Consider the following 27839-nt stretch of genomic DNA (forward strand, 5'->3'; position numbering starts at 1 on the left):
ACAGAAACTCAATTTAATATTCTTTTTTTAAGACTTTATTTATTTATGATAGGCATAGAGAGAGAGAGAAAGAGAGAGAGGCAGAGACACAGGCAGAGGGAGAAGCAGGCTCCATGCAGGGAGCCCGATGTGGGACTGGATCCCAGGACTCCAGGATCGCGCCCTGGGCCGAAGGCAGGCGCTAAACCGCTGTGCCACCCAGGGATCCCCTCAATTTAATATTCTAATTAAAAGTAAACTAAGACTTGAATGTCACTTGGGGTCGGTAGTTTTGCTATAATAGTGTTGCCTAAAAACTAGAAACTCATTATTATGTTAAAAGTGTATTCTTGCTGAGGAGACACAGTATAAGACAGTGGTCTTAGCTGTAAATTCTAACTTTAGCCATAATTTCATCAAGGTGAAAAATAATCCTGGAGAAATGCAACAGAAGGGGTTTCATATTCTTGTAGTTACGCTTATGTGCTTAACAGTTCTGGGCGAGACTGCTGGACTATACACTCATTCATGCATTCATTCATTCAGCCACCTATGTCTATGGTACACTTGCCATGCTGATGCTGTATCGGTGCTACACGCTGCTGTCTCTGAGCTAACCATCTAGTGCAAAATACAAGAGGACAGGCAATTATACTCCTGGTCAGTAATTGCTAAGATAGGAGAAATTCAACTTGATAGTCACATAAGAATGACCAGAGGCATCAGGAAAGGTTCAGGATGTGTCTCTGAACTGAAATTTGAAGAATTGGGAGAGAGCCAGAAACTAGACGAGTTGGGATGAGTGAGGGTAGGGGGTGGGGGTGGAGGGTTGGAGGGGGCACATGGGAAGAAATGCTTTTCCTGCCAGAAGAGCAGCATGTACGAAGGCCTGGCAGTGCTGGAGAGCTCCATGCATTTGGTGAGCTGGAACCGAATGGTGGAGCTCACCTGACTGCTGGGTGCAAGGTAGAGAAGGTAAAGATGGTGCTGGGTGCTCCCTGAAGCTGGATTATAAGGTTTATTTAAACTGTATTAAAGTTTGTGTTTCATCTTGAATACTGTGTTTTAGGCAGGAATAGCATGAATGGGTTTTTATTTTAGGAAGTTCACTCTTGCAGGCCCTTTAGACCTAGGTGGGGACTCTCCCACAGTCCTTGCATTCTGTCGTCTGCATTTGGGGCCACTTTCCCTACTAGCCTGGGACCTCCTATAAAGCAGGGCCGTGTCTTTTTCAGCTTGCTCTCAATCTTAGAGCAGGGCGCATAGCAGTAACAAATGGAACAGAAAAGTTTGCTTAACAAGTGAGGGTTTTTAGTCGCTTTCATTAAGGCATATTCCGCATGGGGGTACTAAATGAATTCTCACTGCCTGTGAAATGGAGGCTGGTGTCAAATAAAATTTGGGATTAGAAAATAGTAATAGATCTTTCCCATAGTCACAGGATGAAAGAATGTCATTTAATTTAAACCCTTCTTGTCTTCGGGGGAAAAATCACACTTGAAAGTTGCTGTAAACAATCTGGAGTAATCATGGTACAGCCGACTCAAAACACTGTCACACCCACCCTGCAAATCCAATTCAATTCTCCTTTTGTCTGGCCTAGCAGGAAATTAACCAGACAAGCCGTTGGGATTTGTTATAATAATACTTCTTAGCATTTATATGGTTCTTTCTGGTTTCAATGAACTTTACGCACATTAATTACTTAATCACAAAGGCCATTGTGAGGTGGAGAGGCAAATATAGTTATCCCCATTTCTCGGGTAAGGAAATTGAAAATGCAAAGGGGGTAGCAAGCTGTAGATTGGTCTGCCAGTCAGCAGTAAACTCAAGATTAACTCCCAGAAGGCCAGTACACAGTCCATTAGCCCAAATTGTCTCAAGACGAAGACTATTCCTGGAGTCCTGAAAGAGAAAGGGCTCTGCATTACCATAAGGGAAAGCAAATAGAGTAGTCCAAATTGTTCCCTCGTTTCTCCTTGTCCCTCTGAGCACAGAAACAATTTCATGGATCCTTGAGACAATTATTAACCTTGGGGCTGGATCCTGTGCATGAGTAACCTGTTCCCCAAGTATAAATGAATTTCTTTTTGCAGGGACCTTCCTTTGTGGAGGATACAAGGGTATAGACTCTTGCTCCTGAGCAAGAAACGGTGGTACCCTTGGGGCTCAGAAGCTTGGCCACTCATAGGATCTTGCCCCAGAGATTGTTTCTCTAAGCCAGTGGAATGCCTGGGTATTAGAAATTAGAAGTTGCCCGTCCTTCCTGTTCCTGTCCTCTTTTGACTGAGGATGTCCTGCTGCCTGATGTGGTTGGTAGCCTTGATCTCATGGGGGCTTTGGAGGAAAAGTCCATTTGGGGCTCCACCTCCTGGAAAGCTTGGAGCAACTAGTTGGATTAATTCATGTAGGTCACACATACAGCAATTGCTTCCAAGCATCTGGAAGACAAACAGGAGTTAAAAAGGCAGGCCCAAGGGGCGACCTGGAGCAAGATGTGGTAGAGATCCATGGGAGGCAAGATGGGGAGGGACGCTGGCTGCGTATCAGCTGCGCTAAACCCTGGAGCATGGTCTGATGGCAGAGAGAACCCTCCAGTCGGAGCAGACACTTCCCCGGGAGTCCTTGGGCTCTGCTAACTGAATACTTAGCATTTTCTATCCCTTGGGTGATTGGAAGATATTGGGAAATCCCCCCAAATTCATTTGACCTCTTTAGGTATTTGGAGTAGGGAACCATTAAAAGATTTTCTTTTTCTTTCTTTCTTTCTTTCTTTCTTTCTTTCTTTCTTTCTTTCTTTCTTTCTTTCTTTCTTTCTTTCTTTCTTCTTTCTTTCTTTCTTTCTTCTTTCTTTCTTTCTTTCTTTCTTTCTTTCTTTCTTTCTTCTTTCTTTCTTTTTCTTCTTCTTCTTCTTCTTCTTCTTCTTCTTCTTCTTCTTCTTCTTCTTCTTCTTCTTCTTCTTCTTTTCATTATTTATTCTGAGATTTCTCTCCATTAGGAACACCTTCTCAGAGTCTCCCCGCCCCAACCCCTTCATGGCTCCACTGCTTCCTTTCTGTAAGCCTCTCCTGCCTCTGCTTTGCACACTTAATTTTCTTAATAAGAAAATGTCAGGCGTGTGATTGAGGGTGAGATGAGCCCAAGTCCCGAAGGAAATAGTGTATGGGACATTTTGGCCAAAGGAGTGAAAATATTCCTGCTTCCTTGGAGGAAATGAAAATATGAAGAACTATCGTTTGCTAAGTATCAGGCATTTTCAGGTCTTCACACACATTACTTCGTTTAATAATTACACCCAACTTTCAAAAAGGATTAGGAGATAAAATCCAGAATTTTTCATGTTTCAAAATAAATTTGTCTTCTAGAAATTGAAAATATGCCACTTCCTTTCTAGAACACATAGAAAAATCTGGTATTAGAAAGGACCTTAAAATCATCTGGTTTACTGCCCCCCTTCATTTCACAGGTAGAGAAATCAAGCCCACTGGTGGTAGAAAACCAAGACCACTTTTCTGACTCCTAGTCTAGGTAGCAGAGTGGGGACAAGAGATGTGGATTTAGAACTTGAGTTCCACCTCTGCCATTTGCTGGCACTCAGGGAATTGTTCAACCTTGCAAGGATGCCCCTGCGCACAAAGGAATTCAACTCTATGCTCTCTGAGGGAGGTCACTTGCAACCCTGCAGACTCTCTTGTCATTTCTCTGCTAGATTACACTGCCTCTTATGATAGCAACATTTACATTTAGAAATTGTGCCTAAAACTAGAAATGTAAAGGACTATGCACTTGCCTGCACAAGTTTTTACTTTCTCTACCCACCCTAGTGTTTTCAGATTCTTATTAGAAATGAAAAGACTACGAAAAAAATGCCACGCAAAGCATATTATCCCAGAAGTTAAAACTGCAGGATCTCATAAAATAAAAACTACCTGGTCGTGTACCTTTGATGTACAGCTCATGTAAAATAAAAAGTTTTAGAGTATGGGACACTTCTGATTTTTGGCTTTAAAAATAAATACCAGGAATTCCTGCTGAAACAGGAAACTCTGGTTTTGAAGTATACAGAGACTGAAACTGTAGTCCAAAGCAGTACAATCAGGTCTTTTTTGAGCAGCTCCCAGGGCTGTTTTGGAAAGAGGAAGACCAGCAGGGAGAGCTTGGGCGAGAACCAGCCAGGCTTGCTGGTTGCTGTGCCCAGTTGACCGCACTTGCCTCCATGTGGCTCAGTAGTGGCTTGTGCGGGATTTCACTCCAGTGGTTAGTAGGAGGCCGGTGGATCTGAAGACAGTGGCAAGGCCTGCGCTCCAGCAAAGTGCTTGCCACTGCAGACAACTCTGTCTAGAGAATTTTAGCAAACGTATGGAGGTTGCTTATTTTCATTGCCTCTTAAGATTTTACACAATGGTAAAGTATGCCTCCATCGTCTATTTTGTTGCCAGTATTTTTTTAAAACCCAGTATATATACCTGAAACTACGTTAAATTAATGATTTATACTCAAATGCTGCACTGGATAGACCACATGATTAGTGACTAAAATGCCCTGCCATAAAATTCTTAGAATTCTTTTCGGAAGGTAGATTTGCTTTTAGACAGGAGATAAACACTACTGCATCAGAAAAGATAGTTCATTGGTGAACATATATATGTTTATTATATTGGGAATGTTGTGTTCTTTGATAATTTTCACTATGAAATATTTCAGGCGGTTTTAAGTGGTGGCACTAAAAATAAAGTAGTGGGCACTGAACAGATGGATTGAATTAAGAACGGGTTTAATGCCAAGTTCACTCATGTCTGAATGGTGAAAAGAGGTATTCATTTAAAAGTCTTGTTATTATTTAAAAAAAAAAACAGGGATTTTTTTCTTCTTTCTTTCCCTTTTGACAACAAAAGCCATTTTACTAACTGTGATATACATATTCTAAAGGATTACGAGAAAATGTAAAATAAACTCACTTTATATAGCACATAAGGAGTTGGAAAAAAATTAAATGACGAGTAAGTTTGAACAATGAACAATTTCTATTAAGTTTGAAATCTAATGAAGTGCTGTGAAAACTAATTTTGAGGCGTGCATGATGATTTTCAGAAGTAAATTTATTTAATCTTAACGAACTATGATTTCTACTTTCGGGAAAAACTATTTTGAAGACACAGTGAAGTATCTAAGCATCACGCGACTATTGCAAAATAAAAGACTGAGTTAACTGTAAATGAATCATAAACATATGTTTTAATTTTCCCTTAAAATATATATGCAGCTTTGTAAATTAAAATGTTTTTCATAAGCGTGATTTATATCAAGGCAGGCCCCAAATATTTGAAAAAACGGCTCAAGCTATTTGACAAACTTAGAATCGACTAAAAATTAAATCTATATTTACAGAGAAAAAGATGCACTGGCACGTTTATTTTCACAGAAAGACTTAATGTGGTCTCTGTGTTGCTCTAGTCAGAAGATTTTGGCTGTGATATTGTCTAAGCAAGTCACAGTGTCTCTGGCTGTCATGTTTGTTCCCCTGCACACCTGGTGGATGAGGCGATCTTTGGGTCTCTTTCAGCTGGAAATGTCCCAAATGCTGTAGAGCAAGTAAGATAACAACATATATGGAAGCAATCTGCAAAACATATAGCATGATATTACTGCTTAAAATTATATATTGTGTATTTCTCAGTCATATTTTAACTTTGTAAATTATGGAAATCAGTTCTGTATCTACCAGTACTTAGCATAGTGGAGATTACAAATAGCTAATTAACAAATGATTATTTAACAAATGAATGTATTCCCTTCGAAATCAAAGAATAATTGCACAACTATAACCCATATATAAATATTACATATAAACATCTCTCTATATGTTTATATGTAATTATATGTAATGCAACTGCTTTGCATCTAAAATGACTTCTGAGGGTATTATTTAATTAGGTGGAGAGGTACAAGCCAGTGAGTGAATTGAAGACCACCAGCACTCTAAAATCCCTATGTCTTGCTTTCTTCATTTTCTTGCTTTTGTTAGAATCTGTGTTGCCCTGGAAATAGCCCTATGGCTTGAGCTTGGCTCGTTCATTCCCTGCTTGGGAATAGAAGAGAAGTTACTCTTCTTCAAGTTTCTTTTCATATCATCACACCAGACTGTCACACCCCAGAGGGCATGCCATGCTCTTAAGCCTAGAGAATCTCTGTCAAGACTTTAGGAGACCAGCCAACATGGTTTCTAAGCATAAAATTAGTTTCTTATAAAATTGTCCATCCACAAACTATTAGTGTCAGAAATGTTCTACTTTGTCTCTGCAACTTCATGTCATCAAAAACAGGACCTTTTCCTAACTAACCTATCATTTTGAACTTGGGTCTGTCCACTCTTTGAGAGTATGATATGACTTTGGCAAGAAGAGGAAGACTTCCTTCTTTGGACAAAAATTGCCATTTAATGAGCCACTTTCTTCCTTGCTGGTTTCTTCCCTGACATCAATACCCATGAATGAAATTTCAGCCCCTGTTATCTATCCCTTTATTAGTACTGCCTGACCCATTTTCCCATGCCACACCTGTTAGCCTGAACTCTTTATTGAAGAACCAGTACAAACTCACTCCAGCTTTCTCTTGATCCCAAGTTCATGCGTTGCCTCAGTGTGACCAGCAATGTTCCACATATGCCCTACAACCATTACACTCTGTCAATAGATGCATCGCTGCATATAATATAGCAATATTTAAATCAAGAAACTGGATCATACAGATACAATCCTTTCAAAATTTTGCAAGAATTTAGCATCTTAGAACTCGAAAGATTCTAAAGGAGAGTCTAGTGCAGTGGTTTTTAATCTTCATTTCGCAAAGCCATAAATTTGCAGAAACGGATCACAGATTCTGTAATTGTTTGATTCAAAACAATTTTTTAAGCTAAATTTTATGTATTTGTAAATTATTAAAAATAAAGAGCTCCCCAAATATGTCAGATACCTAAGTTTTAAACATATTGGAGACTACAGTTTTGAAATTTCTCATCAACTGACTTTGTGATTAATGAATATCAAAAGTTTGAATGGGGTGCCTGGGTGGCTCAGTCAGTTGACTGAGTGACTGACTCTTGATTTCGGCTCAGGTCATGATCCTAGAGTTATGAGATCCAGCCCTGCATCAGGCTTCATGCTCAGTGCAGAGTCTGCTTGAGATTCTCTCTCTCTCTCTTTCTCTCTCCCTCCGCCTCTACCTCTTCCCCTGCTCTCATTCACACACACGCTCTCTCTCTAAATAAACAAATAAATCTTAAAAAAATAAGTATCAAAGGTTTATTCAAACCTTTGTGTATTAAATCACATCTATGCTAATAAAACGCCAGTCTTGTTTATAGATGGTTCACATAAATTTGCAAAAAAACTTCCGTTTTGAAAAACAGAAATCTTGAAAAAATTTAATCTAATCCATTTCCAAACCAAAATAAGAATCTTTTTTAAAAGATCCTTAATAGACATCATACCAGCCCCACTTGAAAATCAGAGGTGTGAACTCATCATTCTACAGCTCAGCCTATTTCATTGCTTCAAAGTTTACATGTGGAGTAGATATTTCTCTCCTGTACCTTCTCACCGTTGGTTCTGGTTCTATTTTTAGGGAAACTTAGAACTATTGTAAATCTTCTTTATTGACATATCTTCAAATATTTCCTATCATTTCCATACTTGGATATCAGTAATGTCCCAGATAAAGAAGAAAACTAAATGCTTGGTGAGTAGGTGGATGCATGATTAATTCGTAATGGAAAAAGCAGCAGAAAGAATGCTTGGAATTATAAAAAGTAGAATCAATTTTAAGAGATATGTCCCTTCTTGATGTTCATTACAGCATCACTCAAGGTAGCCAAAAAGTTGGACATAACATAATTTCCAATGGTATAAGGTTGTTTAAGTAAATTACAGTAGGGTCATACTGGAATATCATGTGCACTTAAAAATATACCAGGGGAAGGATAATGTCTTGGGGAAATGATCAAAATATTTTGTTGAGGAAAAATAAAAGCAGATGTATATTTTTATATTTTATACCTCATGTTTGTATATTTTAAATTAATCATATACACACACACATTGAGAAGACACTAGAAGGATTTTAACCAAACTACTGACAGAGTTTATCTGAGATGGTGAGGATGACAGGTGATTTTTATATCCTTCTTTTTGAATTTTTGCATTAAAAATTTTTTAAAAAGATTTATCTATTTATTCGAGAGAGAGGGAGCATGTATGAGACAGATAAAGAGTGAGAGAGAGAGGGCACAAGCAGAGGGAGGGGCAGAGGGAGAAGCAGACTCCCTGCTGAGCAGGGAGCCTGATGTGGGGCTCAATCCCAGGACTCTGGGATTATGACCCCAGCCGAAGACAGATGCTTGACTGACTGAGCCACCCAGGTGCCCCCATTTAAAACACTTTTTTAAAACAAAAATGCATCTCTTTTATAATATAAACAAGGAATAAAGGAACATTTTCTCTTTCTCTCTCTCTCTCTCTCTCTTTTTTTTTTTTGAAAGGGATAAGAAAGGCTTAATTCCCCTCACAGTCAGAAATTACTGGTTTCCCCAATACTGCCATAGTTATTCAACGGCCAGTCAAATAAAGAAGCATTTGACTCTATAGATAACTCTGAAAGTCTTGAGTTTGGTGCAAACTGCAGATGCAAGTTTCATATTAAGCTGGCTGTGCCTATTAAAGATAAAAATCCCTTCCCCTGACACACATGGGCACCCTCCAATCCTGCCTCAGGTACCTGGCTGCGTTATTCCCACTGAGGATTCCACATGTTTAGCACGCATACTCCATAAACCATTCTTGGCTTCCAAAAGCATTTATTTCTTTTTGTAAACCTTGACACCCTAGGGAGGTCTCCACTGAGATACTCTGTATATCTGCACACTGGTCACTCATGAATTCAACTCGTGTTATTTATTACCACTGTGAGTTCAGACCAAACTGTAAATGTCAAATGTGCTCATTACCTCTGGTGGCCCAATGTACCCAGCGTACCAGCTGGAAGTCCTGCCTTCTGTGCCAGGCTCTCGCTGCAAGAGGGACTACACAAAAGATGGTTGAAACTGTGAAGCCCTGTTACGTGTTTGGCAGGCACATGATCCTCTAGGAGTATCTTACAATCACTCTGATATTGGGCCACAGTGTTGACAGCCCAACTGGGGCTGCATTTGGGTAACATACAAGCTTCTACTGGACTGATACAAACGAGCTCTAAAATGTCATACTATATAATCTCTCCCATTTATTAATAACCTCCCTGCAATTCTCTGCCTTCCAAACCCTGATCTACACAAAGGGCAAATGTTTCCAGCTGATTGTGATATCCAGGTCACTTAGCTGAAAGGAAACACAATGCAGCATCAAAGGGTGAATATAAAATTACTATAAAAGTGCTGAAAGGGAAAAATAATCATGAAAGTTGGTATAACACAGAGTAGTTAAACCAAATAGGCCTGGGCCATAAAAATTGTAAACATGTTAACACTATCCTTAAAAATATGACTTAAATCTTGATAGATCTGGAAAGAGCCAAAGTATATGTGTCTATGCCTTGGTTAAAAATCATGATGTAAAAATCAGGGACCCTACAATCTATAGTTGTTTAACCTTCAAGCCTATTGAATTAACAGTTGTGTGTGTGTGTTTGTTTGTTTGTTTGTTTTAAATCACTCGGTGGCTACCTATCAGAATTCTCAGGCACTTTTGCTCACTGTGAAGTCTTTACACCAATTAATTTTGATCAAGGTGTAAAATTTATTTTGGCTACAAGTGAGTATACACATTGCCATGGTGATGCTGTTGAATGAATGTGGGATTGAAAGGCTTATGTATCCAGCTGTAGAGGAGGGTACACATCAGTGGAATTGTAAGTAGGAGGCTCAGCATGTGGGCCAGCCAGGGCCAAATCTAGAGGACTTGTTTATTGGAATATTCTAGAAGAGAACTCAGCCTGTCCGGTACTTAAGAATGAGGTCAAGACAAGAAACAGTTCTGGTTACATAGGACCTCAGTGCAGTGCTGATGGCCCATCACAAGAGAGTGATGGGATAAATCATGGATATTTTCATAGAATGTGTGAGTCATTATTAATCTATTGTTATCTTGTCTTTGTTGATGAGATTTTGAAGGCTGCTTTTTAATTCGCTTGAGCGGTTTTCAAGGAATTCTAGCTTTGCGAATGTGCTACAAAGCGTATTACAGAGCTGCAGTCAGTAGAAGCTGGGCAGTGAGACTCTCATATCATGGCCCCTGGGCTCATGAATGGGTTGTCATTTGGTCTTGGGTACTGTCATGCTCTACAGAGGCTACTTGAGTGACTGGCACACCGCTGAAGCATAAACCTATTCCCCAGATAAAGATATAAACAAGTACTTCCTGCTATTTGTCACCTCTTCTTCACGAAACCCCTTCTACACACAGTCCAAACTAAAGAATCTCTGTATCTTCTTTTTAAGAAAAGCATTACAGAAAGAACGAGATCTTGTTATTTGCAACAATAGGATGAACTTACAGGGTATTATGCTAAGTGAAATAGACAAAGATAAATACCACATGATTTCACTTATATGTGAAATCTAACAGAACAAAAACATGAAAACTCCACTACTACCACCAACAATAAATGGAAATAGACCAAAATACAGAGAACAAACTGGTGGTTGCCAGAGGGTAGGGGCGTGAGGGGATGGATAAAATAAGTTAAAGGAATTAAGAGGTATAAATTTCTGGTTGTAAAATAAATAAGTCGCAGAGATGAAAATTACAGGATAGGGAATATAGTCAATAATATTGTAATTAATGTTGTATGGTGAGAGATAGTGACCACTCTAATTGTGGTGAGTACTGAGTACTGTATAGAGATGGGGAATCACTATGTGAAACTAATATAATGTTGTATGTAAACTACACTTCAATAACAAAAATTTTTAAAAAGTATTATAGGGATCCCTGGGTGGCGCAGCGGTTTGGCGCCTGCCTTTGGCCCAGGGCGCGATCCCGGAGACCCGGGATCGAATCCCACATCAGGTTTCTGGTGCATGGAGCCTGCTTCTCCCTCTGCCTGTGTCTCTGCCTCTCTCTCTCTCTCTCTGTGACTATCATAAATAAATAAAAATTAAAAAAAAAAGTATTATTAAATCCACTTGTAAGGGCTCATTTACTGGACTCCATAAATTACAAAGACAAAAACCTAGTTTTTTTTATTTCTCTCCTTTTCATTTTTAATAGGTTTAAACAGATGTGATAAAACTCTTGAAATTGTACCTGAAAAAATACAGACTTCAATATGTCACTGGTCAACATGGTCCATGAATGTGTCCTCATGGGCTTCTTTACATTATTTAGGGCCAATACCTGTGTTTAGTGTATTCATTCTTCAGTAATGGAATTTAAGGAATGTGTCACAATCCAAAAGTCAATACTTTTCATCCTGTTCTCTTGAAATAGGATAAAAAATAAAGACCTCTCATATGTATCTGAAAGAGTTTGGAATTTTTATTTTATGATATCAAAATTCAAATATCTGCACTTTCACCTTATTTTCATTTCCCAAATCATCATCTCATCTTTTCTCCTTCTTCATACAACTGAACAGCCTTTAATCTTTGTCTCCCCTAGCACCCTGAAGACATCCTTGGATGACTTTTTCCCCCATTTATTGAAGCTATTGCTTTGAAAACATTGACTAAATCTGACATTTAAACTCCTCCAGTATGCTGTCTTATATATATTTTCTCTGCTGAGAGCCTAGAGGCTTATGTTAAAATATAGCTTGAGGTGTAAAAATTATTGCTAAGAAAAGCAAGTCATTTCTTTTTCTTTGCAAGAAACAGTTGGCCTAGATCTAAAAAGACTATGCAAAGTATTTTTTATCCCTAGCCATAATTTTGAACCAGTTTACTATAAAGGACCCTTGGAGAGGGTGACCAATTAACCTCTCTTCTTAGGACAAAGGCCACGCTTCTGTAGCCTGGACAGTTGGTGATTTTGACTCAGGCCAAATTCTAATTGAATAGATTCCATTTGGGCAAGCTTTAAGTGTCCCTTATTAACAGTTCAGGGTTGTAGAGCACCATGAAAATACTACAGTTATAAGGGACCTTAGAGATTATCTAGTATGCCTGACTTTAGACGTGGGAAGAAGAGTACAGACGAGTTAAAGGGATGGCTTAAGGTCATGAAACACTTTTGGATAGAACCAACATTGAAATCCAGGCAGCTTCACTCCTCTTTTAGAGCTCATTCCATGAGACACCAACAGAAGGCCTCAGTGTCCTCACCCAGCGATTCGATTGTGGACATAGTATGTGGGTAGTTCAAGTAACAGACCCCTGGGTAACAGAGGCATCTTAGTGGAAGGAAGCTGGCAGTGTGGGCACAGTAGGGTTCCTGGGAGAATAAAGGCTGATTTCCTTTCCCATGCAGCTTGGCTACAGTATCCACAAGCACCTTTAGTTCCTGGGAGATGATTCCTCTATAAAGGGCTGGAGATGGAAAGCTTAATGTGAGGCCGCGGTTTCTGGTTTTGTATGGAAGGACAGCAGGAGTTCCATCCTGGCAGCAAGCACAGGGACTGCTAGTCCCTGAGATTTCTGTTTTTGTATAACAGAGATGAAGGTGGAGAGTTGCCAAAAATAGCACTAATAGAGCAGAAATGGTAGCAGTAGCCACAGAGGACACAACTGAAGCACATAGGAGTTTAGCGGGTTTGTCAAAGTTATAGGGCAAAAGGAATTTGAACCTTGGCAGTCTAGTCCTGACGTCGGCACCCTTACTCTTAAGCCAACTTTCCAAAATAAAATGTCAGGAGAAGTGGGGAAACGGGAGACAAAAATGGAGGCAAAACTTCCAGAGAGTTAGAAGGGAAGAATGCAAGAGTTTCCCGAATTCCTCTGCAGACTCCAGAGGTCATGGGCTGGAGACTTTTTTTCTGTACATCGCCAGATAGTCAACACTTTCGGCTTTGTGGGCCGTATGGTCTCTGTCACACTACTTTTTTCATGCAAAAGTAGCCATAGGCAGCGCTTGAATGAATGGATATGGTTATTTTCCAAAAACTTTAGAGGAATAGGCACCAAAGAGGAATTTGCCAACCTCAGAAGTAGATCCTTGTGGCTTCAATGGTGAGAAATGGAGAAGACCTCAGGTTGTCTTCACGGCACAGGGCTGTTCTAAGGACTGAATGCGCCCATACGTGGAAAATGATCAAAGCAATCCCAGCATCTAAATGCTCAAGAAAATGGCTGCTCTTAGTTTTGCTGCTATTGTTGGTTCTATTGACATATAGGTTGGGGTGGTGGTGGCTGTATTCACCTAAGCTCCTAGAGGACGTTCCGACATTTTCAGGACAAGGTAGGAAAAAGCAGAAGCTACCAAAGCCCTTATTTCCTCTCTCCTTGGACCTCTTACTAGTACTTTTTCACATTCAAAAATGATCAAACCCAGGAGTGGGGGGAATGGGGAAAATAGGTGGTGGGAGTTAAGGAGGGTACTTGTCATGATGAGCACTGGGAGTTGTATAAAGTGTTGAATCACTATATTGTGCGCCTGAAACTAATAGATCGCTATATGTTAACTAACTGGAATTAAAGTAAAAACTTTTAAAAAATTACCAATAAACTCCATACCCACATCTATTTAATTTTGGTCTCAAGAAAATTTTCCCTGTTAAGCAGAGGTAAAACACAGTTTTTGAGGGGACATAGGAACCTGCCAGTACGCAAATCTCACTGACAACAATTTTGATAATTGGCTGCATTTCTGAAATATCTCCAGAGTTGGCATGTTAGATGTTAGGCCGAAATGGATTTGTTTAGAAAAGTTCATTCTTTTCAACATACAGTTGAAAACATACAGTCAACATACAGTTATTCTCTGTACTATTAAGTCATTCAATATAAGACATAGATCACCTAATGGACTAGCTCTCGGTGTATTTGAAAGTATAACCTGAAAATTCATTAATTCAACAAACACAGTGAATATCATCTATAATGCTTGATGCTGTCCAGATTCTGGGGAGAAAACCATGAACAAAAGTAAAGAAATAAATATCTGACCTCACATAGTTTACATTCTGACCATATCAAAACTAATAATATGCTCCATAAAATACCTTAGTGAATATCTCAACAGAAGTTAAAGATTAATGGAAAGAATAGATAAAGATAAATGAGCCACTCTTGCTTTTTAAATATTTTCTTTTATTTTCCCTTCTTTCCTTTCCCTTTTATTCCTAACTTCCTCCCCTGACTCCTCCCTGTCCCTTCCCTCCTCCCTCCCTCTCCATTTCATTTCCCCCTCCTCTTTTTCCTCTCTTCCCTCTCTTCCTTCTTTCTCCTCTTTTTCATCTTCTTGTCTCCTTTTGTATCTTTTTTCTTTCTTTTTGAACTATTGCCCTTTTCTCAGTCAGCAGTCACAGTAGCTTACACATCTTTGTTTAAATTAACATTTTCCAAATTTCCTAATTTCCTATTAAGGAAACTACTTTTATTTTTATCAGAAGAGTTTCAAAAGTAGCTCCTTTCCTTTGTACTGTTTTAAAGTAGCAAGTTTACTCCAAGAACTTCTATCTTATTTTCTAATAGACTTCTCTTCCCAAAAAAGCTCTTTCTCCTTTCTGAGTGAAGTTGCTTAGATCAAAATTCACTATGTTTCTAGCTCAGTTGAATCCTCTTTTCTGAATGTGTGAACTTACTTAAAATTGTCAGAATCTCAAACTTGAAATTCTATTACAATGTGTGTGTATTACAATGTGTGTGTGTGTGTGTGAAGCCTGTAGATTGAAAATGCAAATATAGCAAGAACTATCTAATGTTTCTGGCCACCTTAATGAAGAATGAGTAGTTTCAACTGGTGCTTTAAGGTGAGGTCACTGTGGGATGACATGTTTTCTTAGTGGAATTCATGACATCTCGTTTCCTTAGAGGGCAGTCTACCAAGTCAGACAACCTGGGTTCAAATCTCAGATCTACCTATAACAAATGTGTGACCCTGAGCAATTCATTATAACTTTTGGAATCACAATGTCCTCATCCATAAATAGTCATGACACTTCCTATCCTGTGGTTTTGTGCTGAGATAGTGCCTGGGTGATACTTTGTTCTGTGTAGGGCATAAATGTTCAATAAATGAAAAATTTGTGGTAACAGTAGTATTTATATTTCATTCCACTCACAATGCCTGAAGCAATCCCACGATGTAAGTGACCCATAGTACCAAAGTGGATACGCCCTGATGAAATGGATCAAGAACACCACCATTGTCTTTACATACTTTTCTCCATTATTTCTTTCTTTGCAGCCTTTTTTAAAAATAAATTCTTATTTCAAAATTACTCTTCTATAGGACTAAGGATAAGATGTCACCAAAATGTATGTTTGAAAGAGGCAGAAATTAAAATCCCTTATTAGGTTTATCCTGGAGCCATTATGTGTTTATTTGGATATTTATCCCAGAGACTGATTGCCCCATGGCAAGGCTACATAGTAACCCAAATAATAGTTGTATATTTCACCCAAAACATCACGATATTTGTAAAGTCAAACCCCAAATTGGCTCTTTTGTCCAATTCCATTGTAAAGAACTACAGAATGAATGTCACAAATGAGTTAAATTTAACAGTCTACCATATGGAACCGATGTTTGGGTTGCCTCAAGATTAATATAAACACACCCTAATAAACCTTAGCGACTTTCTTGGTGTTTCCATAGAGGTCTAAGACCTTCATAGCAATGAACTGAATTCAGCTGAAACCCGAGTGACAATCTGGAAGAATTGGAAGACAAAGTAGCTCTATCTTCCTCTTCCTTAAATTTCCAGATGGGTAAGCTTAAAAGTAAAGGCCAGTTTTAAGCAGAACTACAGAAACCACTTATTTTTTTTTTAACAAAAGAAATAATATATTGTGGCCAAAAAGAATCTCCCTCTAGCAGTTTAATTACCATGTCTATATTGGCTGAGAATAAAATGTTTGGGGAACTGGGTCAATATTGCAATGGAAGCTGGTTAACCATGCCTCAGAAAATTTCAACATCTATGAAAATTCATCTGTCATTGCCCACATGAACCTAAACCACATTTCAGTTTGCTCAAAAATCCCTACAACTATTTTACATTTGGGGTAATGAGAGGCAATTTGGAAATATTTTTTATATCTGGCACAGAGCATCATTGATCTGGAAGATAAAATACATACAGGTTCCTGGTCCCAGGCAACCCGCATCGACACGCATGTTGTTTGGCCTAGTGCCCTGAACCAACTCCTCATCTATGGATGGGTCCTGAGGTGCAGAAAGGAAAAGTGACCTGTCAGCGATCATGACTGACAGTAGCACCAGGGTGGGATTCCAAACACTTCTTATTTACTACCATCATTTTTTATTTTTGTAAAAGCTTCTTTTGTAAAAGGAAACAAAACCCTATATTTAGTGTTTTGATATTTCCTTCTTAGATACATTGTTCACCATTTTTAAAATTGTGGTAAAAACACCTTGTGTGAGATCCAGCCTCTTGACAAATGTTTAAGTGTACAACATAGTGTGGTTAACTAAAGGTGTCAGGTTTATGGCAGATCTCAAGAACGTGTTCTCTTGTAAAAAGATGAAACTTCATGCTGAGGGGACACCTTCCTGCTTTCCCCTCCACTCAGCCCCTGATAACCACCATTCTACTTCCTGCTTCTATGACTGTTTTAGAGATCTCATGCAAGTAGTATCACATAGTGTTTGTACGTCTGTGACCGGCTTACTTCACTGAGCATGATGCCCTCCAGGTTCACCCAGGTTGTCACATGGGACAGAATGTCCATCTTTTTTAAGGCTGAATAATATTCCACAGTGTGATGCCATCACATTTTCTCTGTTTATCCATTAACAAGCACTTGGGTTGTTTCCATATCTTGGCTATTGTGAATGGTGCTGCAATGAACATGGGAGGGCAGTTAGCTCTTCAAGATACTGGTTTCATTTCCTTCTATCCATCCAGAAGTGGAGTTGTTGAATCATATAGTAGTTCTAGTTTTAATTTTTGGAGGAACCCTCATATGGCTTTCCGTCATGGCTGCACTGTTTTACATCCCTGTCCACAGTGACAGTGCACAAGGCTGCCTTTCCTCTGTCACCGTCCTCCCCGATCTTGGTGTTTCCATAGATGTCTAGATAGATAGATATCTACATAGCTGCAATGTTTCCATAGGGAAAACCCTAGATAGATGATAGATAGATAGATAGATAGATAATCTAGATAGCTGCAATGAGCATGGGAGAGCAGTTAGCTCTTCAAGATACTGGTTTCATTTCCTTTTATCCATCCAGAAGTGGGGTTGTTGAATCATATAGTAGTTCTAGTTTTAATTTTTGGAGGAACCCTCATATGGCTTTCCGTCGTGGCTGCACTCTTTTACATCCCTGTCCACAGTGACAGTGCACAAGGCTCCCTTTCCTCTGTCACCGTCCACCCCAATATTGGTGTTTCCATGGATGTCTAAGACCTTCATAGCAATGAACTGAATTCAGCTGAAACCCGAGTGATAATCTGGAAGCAAGACAAAACCTGTTATCTTTTGGGTTTTCTTGATAATAGTCATCCTAGCAGGTGTGAGATGATATCTCACTGTAGTTTTGATTTGCGTTTCCCGATGATGAGTGATGCTAAGCGTCCTTCCACATACTCCTCTGCCATCAGATACATTCTTCCATTCCATAGGTTTACCTTTTCATTTTGCCGATTGTTCCTTTTGCTGTGCGAGACTCTTCCACCTAGCCAGTGGAGAATCCAGTGAATAAAAGAAGAAACAGAAAAAAAATCCCAAAATAAAATATTCATCAGGTGGGATATTTCATTTCCTTTCTTCTTTAGTAAACTAGAATCATAATGAGAGAAGTGTAAAAAGCCTGAGGTGCTCAATGCATTCTCTTTCTGGATGGCAAATTCACACAGGAAGATAAGCCACCAAGCAAGAGGTTGCTTGCTAGACATCACTTGAAACAAGGAAAGTAAGCTGGGAGGTCTGGAGGTTGGGGTCAGTAAATAATGATAGCCTGAGGCATCTCTTTGGATGGGCCAGACACTAGCAATTTTTCCTCTGAACAATACAGGAGAAAGCCCTGAGAGTAAGATAACTTGTTTTAACCAAAACAGCAGATACCAAATGCTCACTTTTTTAGAGCTCTTTATTGGATATTGTTACTACTGTTTTCCACCAGTTATGACCAGTGCTGCTACTACAGACCGTTACTAGTGATCAATTATTATAAACAGAGCGAAGAGCAGGCGTTATACATCTATTATTATATTTTATCTGTAGTTATAGTTATAACAACTGCAGGACAGGGTATTGCCTTCCTGGGGTTAAGTAAAATATGCAGCTTGGAGACAAGGTTAGCATAGTCTGGGATTTACCATCAGGGGAGAAGACCAAATTGACTCAGGAATCGGAAACACAAGCAGCTCTAAGTCAAGAGTCAGGCACACAGTTTGAGTGCAAGTATTGAGGGAGGGGGAGAGGATAAAAACAATTACCTTGGAAGTTGGTTTTTAACAGTATCATATTATCATTAGCAGTAAAGGAGCAATTATCACAGTTAATAAAATCACATTAAAACATATGACAGATAAAGAAAGCACAATGGGAGAAATTTAATGGACTACATTTCCTGCCAGATTTTATATTGGGTGTTGGATTATTTATAGGACATATGTTCTAGGAAAACAAATGTTTAAACTGGAAATGAGCAAATCTGAAGACATTTGCTTCTTTGAAGCATTGTGGTTTTACGTTATTCTGGTAATTTATATGCCCTAGAAAATATGCTGTTTCTTTTATTAAAGCATATATGGCTTTCTAAATATATTTTTATATAGCATTATTTTATTTTGTAAATAGAAATTTCCATTTTAATTTAAAAGTAAACCAATTTCATAATATTAGAGGTGTTGCATCGTCCCATAGCACCCTCTCTCTGCCAAGCTCAGCCCCTCCCTTCATGCCCCATCTACTTCCCTCTTGCAACCAGCCCTTCCTCTAGGCTGTGTCTTCTCCCCATGACACTCTGTCATCTGCTCCCTCACATCACTTTGGCTGTTGCCTCTGCTGTTTTGCTGCTGTTATGATTCACCTTTCCCCTACCTTCTGCTCTATATTGTACTGGAGAACCAAGTGGTACTATGATTTAAACTATGTTTTGAGGTTGAGCTTGCCCAGAAGAAAGACCCAGGTTAGAAGCCCTGCTTGATTACTTATCAGCTATATGACATTGAGCAGTTAACTTCTCTGGATGGATAGATAGATAGATAGATAGATAGATAGATAGATGATAGAGATGATAGGTAGAGATATAGGTATAGATATAGATCATGAGGCTAATAATGGCTGTCTTGCGGGACCATGGCGAGGATCAAATTAGAGAACATCATAGATTAGGAGAACCTCTCAAATTCAGAGAACATCATGCCCCCTACAGAGCAGGTGCTCCACAAACGGCAGCTGATAGAAACTGCCGAGGGAGAAGCCCTCCTGCCTGGAAGGCCAGAAAGGTCTTGCTTCTCACCTAGGGGCCCTGGGACCCCACATCTATCTACACTGGCAGCTTGCCCTGTGACCTTTTCCAGGTTATTATCATTTGCATCACAAATCTGCGATCCAGTGCTTCTCCGACCCAGTTTCTCCAACTTTGCATATCTCACGTGGGGCCTTCTAAGAAGAGATTTCAATTCCATTGTTTCTGTCATGGGATCCAGAAAGCTGTGTTTTTACAAGTGTTTCCAGTTCCAAGCCAGGATCAGGGACCACTAACTTTAAAAAGCACCACGACTCAGAGTCAGTGACTTCTCTGGTCACATTGTTTCGGGCTTGCTGACCACTGTGACACCACGCTGGTCTTCCTCATTGATCTTAAGGCTAGAAAAAATGTAGTCTTAAGACAGGTTTCTCTCTACTTACTCTTTGTTCTCTTGCTTCTGGACTTAGCACCCTACAAGGTGTTATTTACATTGACATTTTGGTTTAAGATGGGAGGAAAGAGTTTCTGGGTAGACTGCGTCCTGTGGCCTTCTCCCTGGTAATAAAAATTCTCCTTTCTCTACTCTAGGGTTCTCAAAATGTGGGCCCAACTAGAAGTATTGGCATCACCTGGGAACTTTTTAGAAATGTAGGTACTACCCTAGACTTACTGAAACAAAAACTCTGGTGGTGGAACCCAGAAATCTGCATTTTTTGGTTCAACATCTCACTTGGAAGTAATTATAGTTTCACATGCACTTGTAAGAAACAATACGGAGATCCTCTGTGTCCTTTACTCAGTTTACCCAATGAAAACATCTTGCAAAGCTGTAGTACAATATCACAACCAGGATACTGACATTGATGCAGTGGGATACAGACATTTCTATCCCCACAAGTATCCTTTTATAGCCATATGCACTTCCCCTCGCCTTCACCTCTCCTTAAGTCCTGAAAGCCACTAATCTGTTCTCATTTCTATAATTTGTCATTTCCCAAGTGTTGTTGTATAAATGGAATCATACAGTATGTAATCTTTTGCAATTGTTTTTTTTTAGTCTCACTCAAATTTAATTCCCTGGAGGTTACTACTTCAGTAGTTTATTCCTTTTTATTGCTGAGAAGAGTCATGGTATGGAAGGATCACAGTTTACAATTTATGTGTGGTTACACTCACACATTAAGGACATATGGATCTCCTTTTTAGACTATTGCAAATAAAGCTAACATAAACACTTTCAGGTAGGTTTTAGTTAATATAAGTCTTCTTTTATCTGAGATAAATACCTAGTACCTAGTAGTACATAACAACTGTACTTAAAGGGGAGTTGCATAATAGATTTTTTTAAAAAAAGATTTTATTTCTTTATTCATAAGAGACACAGAGAGAGAGAGAGGAAGAAACATAGGCAGAGGGAGAAGTAGGCTCCCCACAGGCAGCCCGATGTGAGACTCAGTCCTGGGACTAGGATCACGCCCTGAGCCAAAGGCAGACGCTAAACCTCTGAGCCACCCAGGTGTCTCACATAATAGATTTTTAAAGGAATTTCTAAACTATTTTCCAGAGTGACTGTATGATTTTACATAACTTATCAAAGTCTTTGCATCATTTTAACAGTTTAACTAAAGTATAAAAATGTACCTTCCCATGTCCTTTTACCTCCTACTTACTGTCTTAAGTATTTCTTCTATGTGCATTTAGAATCACATCTATAATAATCTAGTGTTATAATTTTTGTTTCAACCATCAAACATAATTTTTAAAATCTGAGATGAAAAGAAAAGCCTACTGTGCTTATCCATAATTTTCTTTACCATGTTCTTTTTCTGTTCCCGATGTTCCAAAGTTCCTTCTTTTACTACTTTTGGTTTATTTAGAGAATTTCCTTTAGCTGTTCTTTGTAGATCTGCTTGAAACAAATTCTCTTTAGTTTTCCCTTGTCTGAGAATATCTTGATTTTCCTCTGAGTATAAGAGTCTGAGTTGATACTCTTTCCCCCAATAGTTGAAAAATATTGTGCTACTTCTAGATTCCATGGTTTCTGATGAGAAATTTGCAGTTATTTGAATTGTCTTACCCTCATAAATAAGATCTCATTTTTCCCTAGCTACTATCAAAATTTTTTCTTTGACCTTGGTTTTCAGAAGTGTAACTCATAGATTTCCTTGGGTTTATCTTGTTTGGAATTCTTGTCAAATTGGAGATGTTTTCAGCTATTATATCTTTGAGTACTTTTTAAGCTCTTTCTTGTTTCTCCTCTCCTTTGGGACTCCAACAATGCAAAAGTTAGATCTCTGTGTAGTTCCTTGGTTCCTGAGGCCTATTTGGTGGGGGAGGTGGGGACAGGAGCAGTGTCTCTTTATTGTTCAGACTGCATAATTTCTATCATCCTATCTTTTGGTTCACTGATTCTTTCACCAATCCTTTCCATTCAACTGCCGATCCCATCATTGAACTTTTAAATTTCAGCTACTGTATTTTCTGTTTCTAAAATTTCCATTTGGCTTTCTTTATATCTTTTATTATTTTGCTGAGTCTTTTTATGTCCTTTTTTTTAAAGATTTTATTTATTTATTCATGAGAGACACAGAGAGAAAGAGAGACAGAGACAAAGGCAGAGGAAGAAGCAGGCTCCATGCAGGGAGCTCAACATGGGACTCTATCCTGGGTCTCCAGGATCAGGCCCTGGGCTAAAGGTGGCACTAAACAGCCAGGCCACCGGGACTGCCCATAGTCTTTCTATTTCTTTACTGAGGCTTTTGATTTTATCATTTGTTATTATCTCAAGAGTATTCTTTATTACTCATTGATGCATTTTTGTGATACCTGCTTTAAAATCTTTGTCCAATAATTTCAACTTGCCCATCATCTTGAGGTTGGCATCCATTGATTATCTTTCTTTACATTTAGTTGAAGATTTTCCTGATTATAGGTATTATGAATAATTTTCAATTGAAATTTGGACTTTTTTTTATTATGTTAGGAGACTCTGGATCTTATATAAAACTTTTGACTTTCTTTGGCACTGCTCTGGCAGGGGAATGTGGGAAAATGTATTACTTTGTTAGTGCCAGATGAAAGTAAAAGTCCAGGTTTCCTCTTGGTCTCCACTGACAGGGGAATGATGGCTCTTAGTTGCAGGTGGAGATGGGAGTTTGAGCTCACATGGTATCCACTGATAACGTAGTGAGGATGGCCTCATTACCACCAAGTTATAGATAAAGGTTTTGACTCTCCATTAGGCCTCCTCTGATACCACCTCAGTGAGGAGAGAGAAGGGTGCCTCACTATTGTTAGGTGGTAACAGAAGTCCAGGGTCCCCACATTTCCAGCTCTCTGCTTAGCCTTCTTTAATGCCACCCCAGCAAGGGACTTGGGGCCTCACCAGGATGGAAGTCTAGGCTCCCCACTCAGCCTTTGCTCAGCCAGGTGAAGATATGGCCACAGTGTTCAGTGTTTTAGAGTAGAGCTTTTATTTTCTAAAAGTTTCTGTCTTGCTGGATGCCCCTTTCTGAGTCCTTCTGTTAAGGTGTTTTGGTTTGTTTGGTTGCTTTTTCTCATTGGTCTGAGACCAGATCAGCCATTTTCTGATTGCTTGTTTCTTTCACTCCAAGTCTGAGATATATGATGCAAAAAAGAAAACTCATGGAACTCATTGCATCCTTCCTTGGGTCTCAAGGTCCTAGTCAGTCTACCTTCTTCCCTCCACCCTGCAGAGCCTTCTTATGTCTGATATATGTATAAACAAACACACACATACACAGACACACACACTCACACTCACACACCTACCCACACAAATTGTCCAATGTTTTTTGTCACAATGAGTGGAAGGAATAGGGGAAAGTGTCTACTCCATCTTCTCAGAAGCAGAGTTCACCCAATCTGCATTTGACAAGCTCTCCAGGTGTTTGTGGTGTGTGTTGAAGTGCTTAGGAACCTGTGCTATCTTTCTGTGGAGCAGAGGAATGAGTGTCTGGTGTTAATATGAAAAGTTTTGGGTCACTGTTACTATCTTAGGAGAAAAGCCTTTTCTTTATCCACAAATCCTTTTACAGTTCCCTGTTGTGCATGTGCCTTATATCATTTTAAATTCAAGGCTTTAGGATCATTTCAGAAGCCGTGTGGGCTTCAGGGCCCCAGGTTAGACTGGGAACACAGTCAAGAGTTACCTGTGAATGTGCCCCAGGCTAGCATTTGTGGTTCATATTGAACATGAGAAAACATGCAGAAAGTTTGGTACTGATTTGGATATAATTCAGAAATGTGACTGAGCCTTCTCAAAAAAAGCAGGGGATGTGACTGTCATTCCCACTGTGGGCGTATTTGCCCCGTGCTTCTTTCCTTCCCAGTGAGGGAAGATTGGGGAATTAGCAGCAGCTGGGAGTTCCACGGGGGCGGCCGTCTAGTTGGAACAACATTACTGAAGATAAAAATGATATCTTTAAATTGGCCTTAATCATCCAGTCATTTAGAAGTTATTTTCTGATATTACTGGATCAATAAGATTGCCCTAAGGCAACATATTTTGTTTTTAAGATTATAACGTAATCATTATTATTGGAATTTTCTGAAGCAATACTATATATGAATATAGTCACATCATTGGATTTTTTTAGAGGTCAAAATTAATCATCACGACATTCCTTTGCTGTTGACATACTGTCATCATACCCCCTGAACAGATGAAGAAACTAAGGAAGTGAGTTAAAGAGATTTAGTTCTCAACAGTTGTTTGTTAAAGTTTACTGAAAACTATAGGCAGCATCTATTAAGCACTTATTGTGCATGGAGTGATGTTCGTAGGACTTTATATACATGTGCACATTGTTGGGTCTTTTAATTCTTAAGGCAATCTACTGTTACCATTATCATGATTCTTCAATATTGTCTCGTTTGTACCCATGGAATTTTGATTTATGTAGGTGACTGAGCAATAACACAGAGAGGTCAATGCCATTGAAAGAAGAGGTTATTACTTACATTTCCCAAGGGAAGGAGGCATGCCATGCCACACAGGGCTATGGGAGAAGCATCATAGTTGGTCAGGAAGCAGAAGCAGGAAGAAAGGAAAACCTGGGACAGACCCTTTACTGGGGTTTCCAGGGGCAAGGCAAGGCTGGGCAGAATTGGTAATTTGAGTAATTTCAGTAGGCTTTGGTTTATAGGGGTGAGCTCTCTCTAGTTGTCCGGTACCTGGCCCTGGGGTGATTTAGGGCAGGGTAAATATTGACTTGGTGTGTGTTTGGGTAAAGAGGGAGGTTGGGGATATAGACTCAGTATTGGTTGGTTTGCTTATGAAAGGCATGCTCCAGAGCAGTGGTTTATTATCTTTAGGAATTAAGTAGCCCTGCGAAAGCGAGTCCCTCCTCAGGTCTATAAGGCCTCCAAAATGTCAAAACATCATTAGATACAGAAAAATTTAAAAACATGATTAACAACAGGGTGGACACTGAGGCATGGGAAGTTCAAAGGACTGGCCCATATCACACAGCTGGGGAGTGGCAGGCCTGAAGACGAATGAGCTCCAGCTGCCTCCGAAGATCCTGCGTAGATACAGCTTCAGGACTGTTTCCTGGTTCTTGTCATTATGCCACAAGCCTTTAATGATCTCAGGCACAGATGGCTGATGGGACGGGAAAGCAGAAGTGATTTTAAAGAATGCAAAGAGCAAAACACTTGAAACTTGACATTGGGAGACAAAGATAATGGAACTGGGATCGTTTAGCCAGGTGAAGAGAAAGGTGAGTGGCCATGTTGGTTTGTGAAGGATTGTGACACACTGGACTGTGAAGAGCTGGAATTTATCTCCATCACCATGAAGGACTCAGGACAGCAATGAAGAGTTTCCTGGGAACATTGATTATAAAACAGTGGTGGATTGCTGCTGCTTAAGTACATGAATCTCCTTCCCAGGATACAATCTCATCTCCCACTAGCCCTCTCATCTGTGCTTATCCACTATTCTTATTTCTCATAATTATTATAATAATTACCATGTGGAGTGAAATAGAATCATATCTTCAAAACTCTTTATTTTATAATATTCTACCTTAAATAATTGTCTTCTCACATAATTATCTGTGAAGGGTTTGAACTTTAATCTACTATACTCCAGTGCAAGAAATATCGCACTATCATTTTAACCAGATCCCAAATCTCTAATTATCAAGATGGTGAGAAATTCATTACCAATCATAAGGGTATAGGACAGGGCCTGGTGGGGAAGGTGTCCTGGCCTATACTTCCAAGGTCATACACGAGAATAGGGGTTAAGATAGTTTCTGAAAAGTGGAAGGAGTTTCTTGTCTTCCATATGATGATTACAGATAAGTGTGTTACTCAAGTTTTCATAATCATTAAAAAGAGAGGACTGGGGGATCCCTGGGTGGCTCAGCAGTTTAGCGCTGGCCTTTGGCCCAGGGCGCAATCCTGGAGTCCCGGGATCGAGTCCCACCTTGGGCTCCTGGCATGGGGCCTGCTTCTCCCTCCTCCTGTGTCTCTGCCTCTCTCTGTCTATCAAAAATAAGTAAATAAATCTTAAAAAAAAAACTACCCCCTCTCAAAAATATTTAAAAAAAGAGAGAGGACTGTGCATCTCTATGCTTCCTTTAAATTTGAGTAGCTCTGTTATATCTGTGCCAAACTTGGGCACAGAAGTGATAGTGTTGGTGCCTGCTGCACAGCCTCCAAGGTGTACCATGTGGCTTGTAGAGGAGTCAGGGTCGATTCTGCTACTCCATCAAGTACTGACATCCTAATCCCAAGCTTGCAGAATCTTCCCTAACAAATGTATGGAAACTCTCTTCCAGTTTTCCAATCCTAAAGACTTTCTTTCCTCTTTATCCTCTCATTCATTTCCATAATTCAGGTTTTCACGAACAAGTGAATAAGAGGGGTTGTCTTTGAATAGACTCATCTATGGTAAACCCAAAGGCCTTCACCATTTTAATGAGGGAAGGAAAAATACAGTGAGAACAAAATGTAAATTAGTATCTCAATAAACAACCCTGCCATCGTTCACATAGATTCAGAGAAAGGTTGGTTATGTCACATCGACAAGGTACGGCAAATGTATTCTTACTGAGACTTAAGCCTGACACTGCCATCTGCCATCATCTGCTGCCTCCAGTAAAGGGCTTTGTAACTGCTAGTGACCAGCTGGTCACTTCTCTCATTATTCAATGCAAATATGTTATACAAAGAAAGTATGACATGAAATAACATTTCAAAATATAATGCCACATTAGAAAAAAAATCCTAAATACCAACAGAATGCATTTTTTGGCCAGGGGACTAAAAACAGCTTGTTGGAACTCATTTTGTTTGTTATAACTAAGCCACTCTGGAATGATTTTTTCTTTTCCAATGTGTAATGGTTCATTTCATGCATGGAACAACTGTAATGAAAACAGCTCTTTACTAAGTCTTTGCCTTTTGGCTTTAAATTGCAATTAAAATAACATTACTCAGATCTTGATTGTTCTCCGTCTTTACCTCTGGTGCTTAGGTTGTGGCATTTATCTAAAATTCTTTGTCTCATATAGAAATGCGTGAGAAGCTGAGAAAATCAATTTTAATGAAAGCATGGATGGGAGAAACAGATAGTACTCCAAAAACTCAGAGATTGCAAGAAGCTTTTAAACAGAAGCAACAACCATCATGAATTGCATCAATAAAAGAATTAAAGACTTGGAAGGCAGCCAAGATATATAGTTGCAGGCAAGCGACGAAAGGGTGTTAATACATTTACATCCCATTATGGGGGACAGTCAAGGTTAGACATTATGGCCAAACAGAGATGTTCAGAAATAAAATAGATGGCTTCCACCCTGTTGGAAGTGGGGGTAGTGGGCAGTTGTGTTTTGTGGACTCTGGGACCACACAAGGATATGCAGGAGGAGGCAGCAGCTCACTCTTGACTCTCCAAAGCCATCTCCATCTGTGATTTTTCTTCCCCTTCACAAAAGACAAGCCACTGAAGCTACGACTTTTCAAACTATCCAGAAATCCATGTTCACAGCAGCAGAGCATGGGGGAGCGCCGGTTCTCTGACACCACTGTGATCCATCCAGATCCCCAAATCTGTTCTTTCCCATTCTCTTCTTCACCCACTACCACTGCCCTTTACTTAGGTCCCCATCCTCTCTGGGTTTTCTATACTGTAACAGCTCTCAATCTCCTCTCCCTTTACGTCAGCTCATTCCCACTGCTGCAAGAATCGTAGAACTTGGAGCGTCAGTCCCTTTTATGATTCCTGGTTGTCTACACAATGAAATCCAAGTTCTCCAGAATTTGTTTTTGTGTTATTCTCACTTTTTTCAT

At 39.4% G+C, this 27839-nt stretch overlaps 2 long non-coding RNA genes across 4 annotated transcripts in view; one reads left to right on the plus strand and one right to left on the minus strand.

The window, feature by feature from the left end:
- Window positions 1-27839, plus strand: part of LOC112677946 (uncharacterized) — a 107207-nt gene that overhangs the window by 69933 nt on the left and 9435 nt on the right. The window lies entirely within an intron of this gene.
- LOC112677945 (uncharacterized) overlaps window positions 5387-27839 on the minus strand; it is a 48103-nt gene continuing 25650 nt past the window's right edge. Inside the window, exon 6 of one of the 2 annotated variants that reach the window (XR_004803049.2) lies at window positions 5387-5560. This is a non-coding gene — a long non-coding RNA (uncharacterized LOC112677945). Of the gene's footprint in view, window positions 5600-27839 lie in introns of both variants that reach the window. The other variant, XR_003147303.2, reaches the window with a different exon arrangement.

Source organism: Canis lupus, chromosome 10 (genome assembly GCF_003254725.2).
Source record: "Canis lupus dingo isolate Sandy chromosome 10, ASM325472v2, whole genome shotgun sequence".
NCBI lineage: Eukaryota > Metazoa > Chordata > Mammalia > Carnivora > Canidae > Canis > Canis lupus.